The 16,489-nt window shown below is 35.5% G+C and overlaps 1 pseudogene; it reads right to left on the bottom strand.

Moving 5' to 3' along the window:
- Positions 1–7,098: 7,098 nt before the first annotated feature.
- On the bottom strand, positions 7,099–7,199 carry LOC123243361 (annotated as a pseudogene).
- Positions 7,200–16,489: the final 9,290 nt, after the last annotated feature.

Below are 16,489 nucleotides of genomic sequence, written 5' to 3'. Positions count from 1 at the left end.
CTAATTAGAGATTTGCTGTTCAGTGGTGGAACCTGTCTCACATGAGGGATTATTAGTTTTCAGAGTGTCCATTGTCCAAAGAGATGATGATATTATAGAGGCCGCATGCTATTCTGTGCATATAGGAAGAAAGAAGTCATAACTGTATGCCTGGCACAGAGTAGATAATAAATGCTAGGTGATTGTGTCACATGGACTTCCTGAAACAGCAGAATGTTCCAGCATCCCTGAAGAGATGATTGCTAATTGGATTGTGTGGAAATCATTTTTATGCCTCCTACTGTGCAAAAGAAGGTGAGGAAGTACAAAGTGGTCCTGGCAGAAGAATACATTAAGGATTAAGTGAGGAACAGGCTGAGACCATCACCTGCAGCATTTTATGTTGGGATTCCATTCTTCTAAGACCTCCATGATACAGCAATAGCCTTGCCTTCGGCAACTCCGGATAGAGTAGCAAAAGATAAGGATGGAGCCCTGTCTTCCAGACTATAGCCTGCTGGTATAAATTCAAGGGATTCACTCTGGAGGGAGTTAAGAAAATAAGGATATCCTTGTTCACCAAATCAGGAACACTGTGAGTTTTGTCTAGGATGGGCCACTGCAGTGATGCTCCTCCATACTTCACATACCTCCCTTTCCTGGTTTGTTATACATTATTAATGGACTCTTTGAGCCAAATTGGCTGTCTTACAATTCCTGATCATAAGACACTCCATCTCCCATGTGTGTGCCTTTGTACTGTCTGTGCCCTTATGCTTAGAAAATGCTTCCTCTACACCTCTGCCTTTTAGAATCCCCATTTTCCTTCAAAGCTTGGTTCATGCATTGCCTTTTACATGAGATATTTCCTTTTTTTAAAAAAAACCTTACTTTCTGTCTTAGTATCAATTCTAAGATAGGAAAGCAGCAAGGGCTATGCAATTAGGGTTAAGTGATTTGCCCAGGGTCACACAGCTAGGAATTTCATGAGGGCTTTTTGGTACATCTCTTCCTCTAGCTACTAGTACCTTCCTCCTCAAAATTACTTTTGTAGAGATTTAGTTATGTAGCTAGTTCCCCCAGTAGAATGTAAGCTCATCAAGGGCAGGGACTGTTTCATTTCATCTATTCATTGGTAGTACATAACACAGTGTCAAGCGCAAAATGGGTGATTAGTAAATATCTGCTGGTAAAAGACTATTGTACTTGCAGGAAAATTGATATAGATAAATATGAAGCTTCAAGGCCCCATTTTCCATCTTGCATGGAATTTGAAAATGCTTTTATCAAGATTTTATTTTGTTCCAGACACTGTTTTAAGTGCCATAGATAAAAAGAAAGTAAAAACAGTCTCTGCTCTCAGGGAACTAACATTGCAAAGAAAGAGACAAAATGTAAATAAATAGGTATAAAATCTCTATCTATCTATCTATCTATCTATCTATCTATCTATCTATCTATCTATCTATCTATCTATCTATCTATCTATCATCTATCTATCTGTCTATCTAGTGTGGATGTATATATAGAGTAGCATGCCTAGATCATAATGTTGTCATGCTTGCAGAAGCCAGATAGACAATGGCACCTTGGAAAATCCACCGAAAGCTCATGTTCAGATCTTCAATATCCTTGAACAAGAGGGGAAGAAGGTTTCTGACTTTGAATTACATTTGGTAACTCTATGGAATGATACAAAATGTCACTTGCTTCTTTGCAGAGGCTAAGGTTCATAATAGATATGGAATATTACATGTAGCATAAGAATTTTTAAATGTGTTGATCAATTTTAATGAAATTTATTTCTTTCCTCTTTTTATTTGTTCAAAAAATTATAATAAATGGGTCTTTGGGAAGAAGAATATGAAAGGACTCACAGGGAAATCTGTGTAATGTAAAAATAAAAGATTTCCATAAAAAGCTATTTTTTCAAAGAAAATATAAGAAATTATACCATTGACTTTACTTTATTATTTATGATATTTGGCCATAAGCCATGATTATACATTAATTTGTGCTTTGAATTTTGGAAGATGGAGAAGATGAGGAGATTCACTGAGAGTCTGGGTAAAGGAGGGTGAATAGCCAAGTATGGACTTAGTTCAGAAAAGCTGTGATAGGAAGTAGAATTTTCCCTTCTACATTGTGGGAGTGAGGGTGTACAGCCTCCAGCCTCTCTGTGATCTGGAAAATATATGTAAAATTTTTTGGCCCTCCCTTTCAAAGAAGAGAAGGAGTCTGAATTGTTTCTTTTTCTTTCGTGTGGTGTTCATAATACTTTATTATAAATTTAGGGCTAAGTTTGCATTTCTGAGTTTCTAAACCTTTTCTGTGTTATCTGCTGGCCTTTGCATGTTGTCTGCAGCTTCTGCAAAACTCTCCCCAAATCCCATTTAATTTCTTATGCTGACTTGTGATATGTTGAAACCAGGATGGGGAAAGTTGTGCTATGGAAAGCATAACTGTAGTTGATGACATAATGCTCAAATTTGCTGTCAGGAACTCCAGCAAGGTGACTAAGAAAACACAAGATATCAGAGCTACCTCATCCAAGTAGTTAAAAGACTGGCACATCTCCCAGTAAAGCTTATGAAGATGGTTGGGGCCCTGCAATAAAATAAATATATTCCAACTGCCTGTTGATCATAAAGGAATTAGTTAGATTCCTTAGCAAGCAACAGAACAACATGAAGGGTAGACAGCCAAGCAAACTCTGGAAATATCTTGTCCATAATCTCAGTTGCAGAAAGACTGATGCAGGGAGTTCTTGGCTCATATGGAAAGATTCTAGATTGAGGTATGAATGAAAAGGGCTTTTCAAGTTGTGGCTCAAGGCAAGAGTCACAACACCTCCAGGGTCAGAGGGGACCAAACACGGTCATTCCTATCTAAACGTGATCTTTTGGGGGCAGCTGGGTAGCTCTATGGATTGAAAGCCAACCTAGAAATGGGAGGTCCTATGTTTAAATCTGGTCTCAGACACTTCCTAGCTGTGTGTGACCCTGGACAAGTCACTTAACCCCCATTGCCTAGCCCTTACTGCTCTTCTGCCTTGGAACCAATACATAGGACTGATTCTAAGGTGGAAGGTAAGGGTTATACAAGTCATCTTTGGAAAGACAGGAGAGGAGAGACAACACTTTTCTGGCTAATACTCTAGTTGGTGAGAACCCAAGGGAGCAAAGATCAAATACAGACCTTGGCTTGTAATTGGGGGATGGAGTAAATCAGAATGTCTGAAGGTACTATGGGTGCAGAGCCAATAGCACCAGGTAAATGTAAGAATTCTAGGACTACCTGGTGAGGGACCCAAACTGACTTATAACACTTCAGTAATAGTGCAAGACTGATGGACTACATTTAAAAAACTTTGAGATACACTGAAACAGATGATATTATATATTTCAAATGTCCTATGTGTTTCTGTTACAACAATTTTTAATGTATTATGCTCATTAGATATATTATTTTTATATGTGAATGCATTAAGTGTTTATATGTGATCTCTGTATTTGACTGGAAAGGAATGATTAAATACCAAATATGTGCAAGGTATAATACTGGTGCTAAGGATACAGAGACAAAAATATTAAAATAGTCTTGCTCCCAGTGAGCTTCTATTTGATGATATCTGATGCCATGTATAGCATATTTTCCAAAGCCTGCATTCTTGGCCTTTAGTATGAAATTTGTTTATATAGTCGGACCTCCTTTTATGGGAACTCACCACAAGAATTCAGGTATACACGATTGGCAATTAGAAAAAATAAAGGCTGAAAAATATTTCAAATAAAAAAGTTTAATTAGGCTCTAAATCTGTACCATTTTCCCAAGCTGCATAAAGTCTCAGAGCAGTTAGTCCATGCAATCACACTCATTCTCTCACTGAGAAGCATGAATGTGAGTAATTAAATTGTTTTGCACCAAGCATTAACCTCTGCATCAGTCTTTGCCCAGATTTCTTGCTTGTAAGAGGTCATATCCATGTCTCTTTGTTTCATTGATGCTATTTATGAAATAAATTAATGAAACTAATAATGGCCCCAAAGTACAAGAGGAAAGATCCTGGTAGCTCTGATAAGCCTAAGAAAAGTCATAAAGTGCTAAGGTAGGTTAGTATAAGAAATACTTATTAAGTAATGGATTTCACTATTATGCATGTTTTTTAATTTTTGCAAAGAGTATTGGAATTATATTGATTGCATAAAACAAGGTCCTACTGTATATGGCATTGCTTTCCATGCTCAGTATTCTTTTTTACTTGATCTTGAGACTGTTGCATGCAATTTGAATGGGCACGACATATATTCTGTATACTATGTATTTTATAGGATTACCTGTGACTGTTATGTTTATGATACAGGTTTACATATATTCTGTATACTATGTATTTTATAAGATTACCAGTGACTTATATTTATACAGGTTTACATATATTCTGTATACTATGTATTTTATAAGATTACCGGTGACTGTTATGTTTATACAGGTTTACATATATTCTAGAGTACATTGTATAATTTACAGAAACTATCTTTTTTATTTATAGATCAGGGGTGCAAAAAGAGGTAGAGATTGTCTTGGTAATAACTGGTCAGCGAAAGCTAGGCTGAGGATGGGTCATATTGGGATTGGGTGGTGGTAATTAAATTGCTGAATTTAACTCTCTTTAATTTTCTTTAAATTTCTTAATTTCATTTTAATTTCATTTCAAGTAAATGTCTTTATTTATTCTCATTTCATATCTGCTATTTGACCTTAGTCATGGAGAGATTTATAGCGAGAGAATGAGGGTACAAGGGAATAATGTGAATTGATGGTGACCCCAAAGTTTGCCTTTAACATGAAACCGCTTGAAGAGCACACATTTGAAAGAGGGAAATAAACTACACTTCCCAAAAGGGGACACATACAATATCACTGCTCATATTTCCAGTGCTTTCAGATTCACCTGTTCTTTATGTACATACACTTTCCCATCTTCAGCTATGGAACGAGAAGCTCCCAGGGCTAGCAACTCCTGAATCTCAGATCTGTAGAATCACAGAATTCTAAGCTAGAAGGAATCTTAGATATCAATCAGGCTTCGAATGATTAAAAAGAAGAATCATTTCCCCAACAGCCAGAATGGCATTTGTTTTCACTTGTCTCCCACATGTGAAGCCAATGGCTATTTTGCAGTATATTTCACTCAGAGAAAAGCCGTTCCACAGGGCATTCTCCAGAGGTGCTTCTACTCTTTCAAATCTGTTTGCTATTATTCTGGCGGGTGTTCATCACTGTTGCTAAGGGAGGTTTCTATGGCAAAAGCCTACCAACTAAGTGAGGATTATATACAGTAAATATTTCAAACAGATGAACTTCAACACAGTAGCTGCTGAATCTTAAAAGCAAAGCAGAATGGGCTAAGCATCAGATCTGTAACTCTAGCTACATTTATGACTCCAGTGGAAAACCAATGACCAAACTGATGCCTATTTCCATTTACCGTGGTGGTGAGAAACTGGAGAAAAACTAGCACCATGTGTATAACAGGCATTTAATAAATATTTATTGATTGATTGCTTTTCTTTATTATGCTATATATGTGCTATCCTGGATGCAGGCATACAATTGCTATAAGAAGGAAACATAAGATAGAGTGCTATCATCAATTTTGTCTTAATAGTAATAAACAATGACAATTATTTATAATAAATAACAGTAATACATAATGACAGTAGCTCATGTTTATTTTTAATTTTTATAATTTTTTAAATTTTATTTAGAATATTTTCCCATGGTTACATGATTCATGATTACCCCCAATTTCTCCCTCCCACCAAAGCAGAAAAGCAGTTCCACTGGGTCATACATGTATCATTATTCAAAATCAATTTCCATGTTAAGTAGTTCATATTTAGATAAAATTTTACAAAGCACATTTCTATAACACTTTAAGTTTTACAAGACATTTTCCTGACAACCTCATGAGGTAGACGGTATCAATATTATTTTTTGTATCAATATTATTAGCTCCGTTTTGTTAGCTGAAGAAATTGAGGCTGAATGAAGTGGTTTTCAGAATGTTGCATAGCTGGTAAGAAGGATAGACAAGAGTCAAACCCAAGCTTTCTGCTCTAATTACTATGCTGTTTCATTACAGAATTCCATCTTGATTGGTGGCCCACAATGTGACCTCAAGGTTACATCTCAATTATTTGGAACAAAGACTACAAGAAGTTATTAGTTGTCATTCTTATGAATGAGTCTCATTCGTCTCCCAACAACAAAATCTTGAGAGCCCATCTTTTCTTTTAAATGAAAAATATAGCTGTTACTCCCCCAACTTATAGGGCTAGTGGTCATATTTATTTCTCACTGGTTTTTGAAACATTTTAGAGGTGAAGACTAAGTTGACTTAAATGTTTCTCATCATAGCAACATGTAGTAAAACTGTGCTGAATTAGAGATCTTGGAAATAATGTTTAGGAGTATTTATAGCTCTGGCCTCATGGCATTCTAGAACAGTTAGTTACTTAGTCAGCAGAGTAGAAACTAATTCTGCTGCCATTTCTTGATAGGTTTTGGATGAAAGAAACTTCTTTTATCTTAGGTAGAGTTTCTGCTGGAAATCTTACTCAGCACTGGGAAGCTGAGAGAGATCTCCAGAGGTTATCTGGTCCAGCTTTTGGACCACAGTTTCTTCTTTTACAAAATAAAATGATTAGATTAGATGATCTCTAAATTCCCTTATTGCTCTATTTGTCTAGAGTTAACTTGGCTTTTTGACTTTAGGAAAAGCTAAATCAGATTTAATCAAGGAAAAGTTCATAATATTTCTCAGAAATATGTTCTGAAATATTTCCAGAGATGGAGTTATGATTTCTTGGGCTATTTATCATAACCGGTAATTTCTTTTGACTCTAAAATAGGTGGGGCAGGAAAAAATTCTGTATTTGAAATTAGAGGACTTTGGTTTGAATATTGGCTTTGCTCCTTTCAATTCCCTTCTTTGAACTTCAGTTTCCTTATCTGGAAAATCAAGGTGTCAAGACAATATTATCTAAACTAATTAACTTATCCAGTCCTATATTAATCAGACTACCAAATAATTACTTTATTTTTTCATTTCTTTTAAAAGATATGCAACACTTTATGAATGCATGTGTCCTCCTTGTGCAGAGACCATACTAATCTTCTCTGTATTGTTCCAGTTTTAGTATATGTGTTGCCAAAACTAGCATAAAAAAATTACTTTAAAGAACTAGAAAAAAAAACAAATACAAAACCCATCTGGAGAAAAAAAGGTTAAAATATTAAGAGAATTAAAGAAAAAAGTAGGAAGGAAGAGAAGCTCATTGTATCAGATCTCAAACTATATTACAAAGCTATAATCATCAAAACAATTTGGTACTGGGAAAGAAACAGTGACATTGGTGAGTGGAACAGATTAGGTAAAGAATATACATAAACAAACTACCATAAAAGGAAGAAGAAAATTTAGAGCTGAAAATAAGATAAAATTAAGTTTTAAAAAAATGAAGTTGGCAGAAATGGGAAAGGAATTTACTTAGCTAATTAAAAAAAAAAGAGCAGCAAGCAAGATCTGTATGAAACCACTCCATCTGCATTGATAAAGGTTTTCAAATAACATGTAGTTTTTTTAAACCCTTGCCTTCTATTTTAGAATTAATACTGTGTATTGGTTCTAAGACAGAAGAGCAATAAGGGCTAGGCAATAGGGGTTAAGTGACTAGCCCCATGTCACACATCTAGAAAGTGTCTGCAGTCAGATTTGAACCTAAGACCTCCCATCAGCAAGCTTGGATCTCTATCCCCTGAACCACTTAACTGATCCCTAAAATGTAGTTTTAACAAAGATATGAAAATAAAGGCAAAATACCCTATTCTAAGTGCAAACTTCAAAATCAAGTATCTACTTCAGTATTTATTCAAGAATCTGTTCAATTATCTACTATGTCTTCCCTATTGTTTTATGCACTAGGTAAGATACAAAACAGATAAAAGACATAGATCCTGAAAAAAAAAAGGAGATTGGGCTAGGCAAATTCTAAAGTCCTTTCCATTTCTGAGATCCATATCATCCCATGCAATTTAATGCAAAATGCAATTTAAGCCCATTTGAGAATTTTGTTAATTGTCTGTAGAAATGCAGAATATCACTTTCCTTTATGAGCCTCAGGTTTCTCATTTGTAAAATAAGGTGTCAGTCTGACTGACAGGGGTTCAACTCAAGAGACAAAGAGACCAAAGTAAGGTAATATAGCAAAACTTTAATGAAGGAAAGAAGTGGGGAATGGAGGGAAGAGGCATCAAGAGGAAGTCCAATGCCAAGAGAATTGACTAGGGAGTTCCATGGGTGGGGAATGGAGTCGAGGAGTGGCAAGGGGGAGCCCAAGGCCAGCAGATCACTATGGAGTCCCACCTGGGTAGGGAAATCATGAGATCTTATAGCATTAGGGGGCTTCAGGGGTAATATAGTTCAAGTCCTCTATTGATTGTCTCTGGGGAAGTTGGCAACTTGGATTAACTTCACTGGATATCCCTGAGAGCAGTGGGGAGACTCAGTCTCTGGGGATTGGGGGATGGTTCTCAGGAATGGATGAAGTCAGATTATACATTTATCCATGACTGACAGGCTAAGGAATAGAGTCCTGGTGTTCTGCCATGTGTTGCTGGGGCTTTTTGTCCTAAGGTCTGTCATAAAGTTGAGAGGAGTGATCAAAGATGATGGATAAGATGTTGAGTGAGGTCTTTTCAAATTTCAACCTTGTAAGATTCTCTGGAAAGAAAGCTTTCTGTCCATTCCCTTATATAGTTAGGGACAATTTTTAAATTTCCTGGAGCTTGTTTTCTCTATTCAGATGATGTCACTTAAAAAAAATCTTGTCTCAAAGTCTATTTATTCATTGTTTTTGTGACTTGTCAGATACTCTCTCCTAGTTCATAACATCTTGCTTTATTTAGCATTATGTTAACCTATAAAACATGTGACTTAGGTGAGTGCCTATTCTAAGGTGATTTCAATACTGAATATAAGGAGAAATTTAAATTCATTTTCTGACATTACATTTGTCCCCTTTTTATGAGTGACAGAACCTTAAAGAGATGAATTTTGTCTTATTGGAAAGGAGGCAAACGCCTTGGTCAAATGATTCCAAAATATTGTGTAAGCTGGAGATTTAATTTTTTACATAAAATCATAATACATGCACATTACCTATAATAATTAAAATAGCATTTTAATTATTAGCATAGCAAAGAACAAAGGAGATATTATATGTCAAGTACTTTGCAAACCTTGAAGTACTATAGAAACTTTAGGGGCAGTAAGGTAGCACAGTGGATAGAGGGCTAGGCTTGGAGTCACAAGACTCATTTTCCTGAGTTCAAATCTAGCCTCAGACACTTATTAGTCACTTAACTCTTTCCCCCCCTTCAATTTCCTCATCCATCAAATGAGCTAGAGAGGGAAATGGCAAACCACTCCATTATCTTTACCAAGAAAACTCCAAATGATATGACAAAGAGTTGAACACGATTAAAACAACCAAACAAAAGCTGGTATGGTAGAAAGAGGAGTCAGGAAAACTATAGTTCAAATTCTGCCTCAAACTCTTTGCTATTTGGGTAACCTTAGACAAATCACTTCATTTCACTCATTCTTAGTTTTCTCATTTGTAAAATAGAGATAATACTACCTATTTCCCCTGATTGTTGTGAAGATCAAATAAGGCAATAGACAGAACTTAGCAAACTTTAAAGTATTATATAAATGCCAGCTATGATAATGATAAAGTCGTCTTTTCTTACTCTTATTAGAGCTCTTCTCATGCCCTTTTTTCTGACAAAAGAAAAAAAAAGGCTAAGACATTTAGAAATTTGGTTTTCTTTGTTGATACAAGTATATTTCTACCCTCCCCCAGTAATTACATACCTTTAGCCTTCCTCCAGTAATTTTACTTCAACATCTCACAAAACAAAATCTTCCAGTTCAAGGAACTTACAGTCAGATTCATAAGTAAAAATAATGTGGGGTCAAGGGGAAAATAAATTTCCCAGAAATTCCTTCTTCAACTCCAGTTCATTTTTGTTTTTTGCTCCCATCTCTGCTGTGTCCAGTGGGATCTCACTGCCCCTGTAACCCACTTTGGTTATTTCTGTTTTTTTTCTCCCACTCTATTCTTATTGATGCAAAAAGGCAGGGAAAAGTGGCTATGTGAACTGTCAGGTACAAAACTATGGTGACAGAAGCTAGGAAGGCATCATTTCCTCCAAGATATCCTAGGATTTGCATACATTGGCTCTTTCCATTTAAACAAGTATTCTAAATGTCACCTTCTTTCCATTATTAGTGGAACTCTCCAAGTGCTAATGGTCTGTCTTCTGACTCCAGGGGCCTCGAACAGCAGTGAGATTGATGGCTTGGTGAAAACTACCTCATTATCTTTCACTGTAAATTCCTTTCATAAATAATCTCTCTTTGCCCTGGCTGGGAAGAGAATTTGCATGCAGAACAATGAAATACACCAGTGAAATAAGCTGCAAATGGGATCTAATTTTTCTGATGTACCCCTTCTTTAAATGGTCCTTTAATAGGGACCCCAGATCTAGCTCTTTAGTTAATGAGTAACACTATGTTTAAAATAGCAGTTATTTCTGGCAGAAGGCTAGAAGCAAAAGAAACGGAAGACAGGATGACATCATCTTTTTATAAAAGGTGTTAGGAATCCACAACGGCTGAAAATAAGAGCCAATGAACAAATGGATTTTTATTTTTTGCACGTTTTGGTTAACATTATCTTTCAACTGCTTATTTTTTTACAGAAAAGAAAAAAAGATGTTATTTTTAGATGGTTTAAAGCAAATATTTCATCCACCATCTTATAGCAATTTAAACCCATCTATAGACAATATAATTATTATTTTCACTAAATGAACTCTTTTAAAAAAATTCAATGTGATATTATCTATTATTCTATCAAAAGTTTCATATAGGAAATTTCTGGAACAGAATTTAAAAGAAAGTATTTACCCGGAAAGCTATTGTCTTTTTTCATTGCAGCAGAAGGGGTGAGGAGAGAAGCTATGTGGGGGCAGGAGATGCGGACAGGACTCGAGGTCTTGTCTTGCCATTGTTCCTCTTGATTTTTCACTTTGAGTAGAAATCTAGGACTCCATAATGTGTTATTACCTTCCCTCTTCAACTATTCTCCATTTTTCCTTTCTCCTCTTTCCACCATTTTTCTCCCTGCTCTCACAACAAAGTTGTGAAAGGTCAGAGGAGCATGTATTAAATCCTCTTTTTCTTCCCTTTATCTCAAGCTTTTCATTATACATTATTCACAACCAAAATCCCTGGGAGAAACAGATTCTTTTGGCTTGGACTTTACATCCCCAATGTTTAGCTGGGTTATTCCTCAGAAGAAATTGCGCCCTCATTGTCACAAGAATTGATAAAGTACATCTGCTTCTGTGGAAAGCAGAGGGAGAAGATGAAGATGGTGGTCAACACAGATCTGGAACTAGAAAAAATCTCAAGACAATGTAAGCTAACACCTCTATTATATTGTTAAAGAAACAAAGAAGGAAGGGAAAGGACTTATCCAAGGTCACACAAGAAATAAGTATCAGAGTGATACTTATTTAAACACAGATCCACTGACTCCAGAGCCATTTCTTTTTCCAGTATACAATGTTGTTCTGAGATATTTGTAGTTATCTTCCATTGCCCTTCTGTTCACCGGTGGGGTAGACAATGAAATTCTTGGGAATAGCCTTTTTCACAAGTAAGCCGATAGGAAAGAGAAGATGAATTCTTGCTTTAAGGTCTTGGAAAGAGTCACAGTCACAGAAGCTGAAAAATCTTGAAATAATCCTTGAGAAAATTTTTGGAAAGAATTTTATTATAGTGTGATTTAACAGCAATCTTTAGATCTTGGGCAAGAAACTGTGCCAGTTTTGTGCCCTGGGAACTGTGTTCCCCAAAACAAAAAAAATCAAAGTTTTTGCTTTCAAGGAACTGACCTTCTACTTCAGAGTTATAACATCCACATCCATAGTAAGTACAGACAAGAAACAAAATTATCACAAATGAAGTGATTTCCAAAGGAAGAGAATAATCAAGAGTTAACATATTTTCCCCTTGCCCCCTCCCCAGAAGCATGATGGCATTGCATATACTATTGCTAAACTCATGAAGCATCCTCCTATTCTCAAGAGCCATTCAGTAATAAGATAGCTCCTTAGTTCTTAAGAATTGAATGGAACAACCAGTTTTGCCAGTTTCATTGTCCCTTATGAACAATTTCAGTGATCTTATCAATCCATTTAAAGATATAATTTATATTTAAAGTGAAGATCAAATTATGGAGCAACAAGTACATGTAGAGAATAGGAGTATTAGTGGATTTTGGATTCAATCAATTACTAGATGCTCATGAAAGAGCTATTAACAGAAGTTCTCTGCACTGAGTTTGAAACAGACACCTAGAATTAGCAAGTGATCTCCAGAGGAAACAGTAACATCTGTTCATAGCAGACAGGAATTGGAGATAGGCAAACTGGGGTTACTTCTTGAACCCTTATTCATTTGCTGTTTCTCTCTACACTTAATCTCCCTTTGTATTGTCTTCCCCCTCTCTCCCACTCTCCAGTAAAATGACAGGGGACTCTTTGCTATTTCACAGTGCCTGGCAAACAGCAAACATTTAATAAATGCTTATTGACTATGAAAAAAGACAGTTTACTATATTATTTTTCTGGTTTTGCTGATTTCTTTCTGCATCAGTTCATGTTAAGTCTCTCCATGTTTCTGTATTTTTATTTCATATAGCACAATTGTACTCCATTGTATTAATAAATCACAATTTGTTCAGCCATCCTCCAATGAATGAGTATTCACTTTGCTTCCCTTTTCTTTCTTGCAACCTATATATAGTTTTCAACCATTACAAGGGTTTTTCTTTAACAATAACATTGAAATATTGAAAAATGTTTTGACATTTTAAAGAATAACAATAATAAGAGCGAACATCTAAATAGGTCTTTAAGATTGGTAAAGCATTTTATAAATATCTTCATATTTTATTGTTAACAACTGTTCTTGGAAGTAGGGATTGTTATTATCTCCATTTAATAGATGAAGATACTGATACAGAAGAGATTTAGTGACTTACCCAGGGTCATGGTTAGGTAGTATCTGAGGCTAGATTCAAATTCAGGTCTTCCTAACTCCAAGGCCACTGGTCCATTTATTGTACCATCTAGCTATCTCTTCAACAGTACTATAGTAACTTTCAAGAGACATGTGGTTAACTTCAAGGATTTGTGATTTTGTTAGTATGTGCATTCCATTATATCTGGTCTGTGAGTCAGCCAATAAGTCAATAAGCATTTTTATCAAACTTTCTGTGGCCCTGGCACTGTGTTATGACCTGGGGATAGAAAAAAAGGCCAATCCCCTCCCCTTACCCTCGCATTTTAATGGAGGAAACATATAAATAACTAGGTTAAAAAACCTTACTATCTGTCTTAGAATTAATAGTAAGTGTCAGTTCCAAGGCAGAAGAGTAGTAAAGGCTGGACAGTTGGGGTTAAATGACTTGCCCAGAATCACACAATTATGAAGCGTCTTGAGATTATGTTTTAACTGAGAACCTCCCCTCTTCAGAGCTGGCTCTCTGTTCAGTGACTGAGCTGTTGTGAAAATCAAAATTAATATTCAAATCCTTCAAGTATTATATTTTTATAAGAATTTATCAATTAATAACTTGAAGAAAAATAAACAAGCTAGGGTAAAAGAGAGCCCACCTAGCCCCGCATGAGATAAAAAGAGAAAGTGAAAGGCGGAGCTACCCACAACTATATATAAAAAAGGTAAGCTCACAACTTGGGGATGAAGGGAAAAGGATGCTGGGTAATGAAAAAAAATTCTGGGAGATGGAGTACAAAGGTTCAAGATTTTTAATTAATATACTGTCCTGAATAACTGGGTATTAATGCAGATAGCAATCCATCTAAAATTTAATGAACAATCCTTTAGTTGCTGTATGGTCTAAAATTCACCACCTTTCAGCCAATCTGGTGGTGAGCCACTCTCAACTAAGCCAGATGATCCTTGGATGACAGAATGGTCCAAACCATTACCAGTAACCCAGTTTAAGACTTTCTGGCTTAGTAGAATCTTTAAGAGCTTCTGTTCCACTGATATAGCCATTAAGAATCCAAGATCACCTTTTATTCCACCATGAATTATCAGAGAAGCTTTTGATGGTTATGATTCAAATCTACAAAACATTTAAGAAGGGCAGGGAACTGAGCCAGATCTCTGAGAACTTTTGTGCAAGCATAAACATAAAATAGTCCCTGTCTTCAAGGAACTTACATTTTATTTCAGAGCCATAACAAGCACAAGAACAGGTAAATACAAAAAAGAAATCAAGTTATTAAAAAGTAATTTCAAGAGAAAGAGATACTGACAACTTGGGAAGTGAGCTGTGGAAATTCCTTTTATAGGAAGTAGCATTTGAGCTGTCTTTGAAGAAGGTTATGAATCCTCACCAATGAGGAAAACTGTATATTCCATGCTGATGTTTATATAGTGTTTTAATATTCACAAAGTGATTTTCTCAGACCTACTTCAAAGAAGCAGCTATATTATTATCCATTTTCTGAATGAGAAATCTAAAATTCAGGAAAGTTAAGTGATTTATTCAGGGTCACAAAGCTAGTGAATGCCAGAGCTAGGATTTGATCCAAAGCCTTTATATAAAATGTTCCCCATCAATTCCTCACCCCTAATCTCAGCAGAAAGGAAGGGAGAGATATCTTTCCTCATCTCTTCTTTGAGGCCAAGTTTGTTATTTATAATTTTGCAATGTTAATTTTTGTTTCTTTTATATTTTTATTTCCATTTACATTGTTGTAATCATATTTTAACTAGTTTTCCTGATTGTTTATTTCACTTTACATTAGTTTATGTAAATATTTCTATGCTGTATGATATATTCATCACATTTGTCATTTCTTATGACATAGTAACATTCCCTTCTGGGGTTTGTCTAGAAGTAGAACTTCTGGGTCAAAGAGTCTATACATCTTAGCTACTTTATTTGCCTAATTCTAAATTGCTCTCCAGAAGAGTTCTACTAATTCACAATTCCACCAAAAATGTATTAAAGTTCCTGTGTTTCTATGACCCCACCATTATCAACTAGTTCTGTCTTTTGCCATCTTTTCTGGTTTTGTTTGTCTGAGGAGAAACTTTAGGATTTGGATCCATAATTCTCTTATTATTAATGAATTGGAGAATTCTTTCATCTAAATGTTAATAGTTTGCAACTCTTCTTTTAAGAATTTCTTCACTTTCTTTGTCCACTTAGCCATTTTTTTTTTTTTTGCCGTTCCAGGATGCCTTTATTTGCTAGAGTTATTGCACATAACTTGGGATCATTATTTTCTAGTCACCAAAGGTTTCCATAGATTAATTATGTTTTTCATTAAGTTAACTGTTTATATATCAATGCGTTTGTTTATTCATTTTTTAAAATTGTAAATATCTGAATTATCCACACTGCCACCAACCCAGAATTCATAAGCATGTAGCATGTGCAGTCTGGCAGCAAGCTGGGGAAACTATCAAGAAGCACACCATATACTCTTGCATAGGGGAAGACACTTTTGCACAATTCATTTTCAACCTACATCCTCTCAGATTAGTTTTTTTTAAGTATGTGGTTTCTTATTCCATACAGCATTCAGAGCTCAACAGATTGAGTGGGAGTGGGGGGATTGTTGACCTGATTTGGGGGAAACCTGAAAGATTCAAGGAAAAGAGAAGACCTTTTGGTCTTACCTTTATCCATTAGTTGTCTATATATCTTGGATATCAGATACTTATTAGAGATATTTTATACAAAGACTCCCCCCCTCCATATGTACCCCCAGGAACTACTTTTCTTTTTATCCTACTTTGTTTTTGTTTGTACAAAACCCTTTCATTTTCATAAAATCAAAATTATGTTTTATTTTTTGTAATTGCCTTTCTCCTTTGTTTCATAAAGAATCCATCTCTGTGAAAAAGCACATTATCTACTTCTTGTCCAATTTTTTCAAGCTATAATGTTTAATATTCAGATTGAGTATCCATCTTGAATTATTGCAGAATTGGCCTAAGTCCAGTTTCTGCCAAGTCAACAAATCAATAAGTCTTTACAAAACCTTGTTGACTTTATTGCAAAATGTTGAGTAAGATATTGGTTTATGTCTAATTTCCTTCAGACTGCTTCCCATTTTCCCAGCACAAACTGTTAGGCATTAACATATCCAAACCGCCCAAGAAATCTATAAGATGGGCAGTATAATATTATGATAATTTTTTCACCTGAAGAAACTGAGGCCCATCTTCCCCAATGGCTAGTAACTATCAAACTGTAGAATCAGGATTCCAACTCGGGTCTTCAAATTCCAAATGGCGTCCTCCGTCTACTCTACCTACTATATCTAT

Source organism: Gracilinanus agilis, chromosome 3 (assembly GCF_016433145.1).
Source record: "Gracilinanus agilis isolate LMUSP501 chromosome 3, AgileGrace, whole genome shotgun sequence".
In the NCBI taxonomy this organism is placed as follows: domain Eukaryota; kingdom Metazoa; phylum Chordata; class Mammalia; order Didelphimorphia; family Didelphidae; genus Gracilinanus; species Gracilinanus agilis.
Note: the sequence above shows the minus strand (reverse complement) of the source record. Positions and strands in the feature narration are given on the sequence as shown.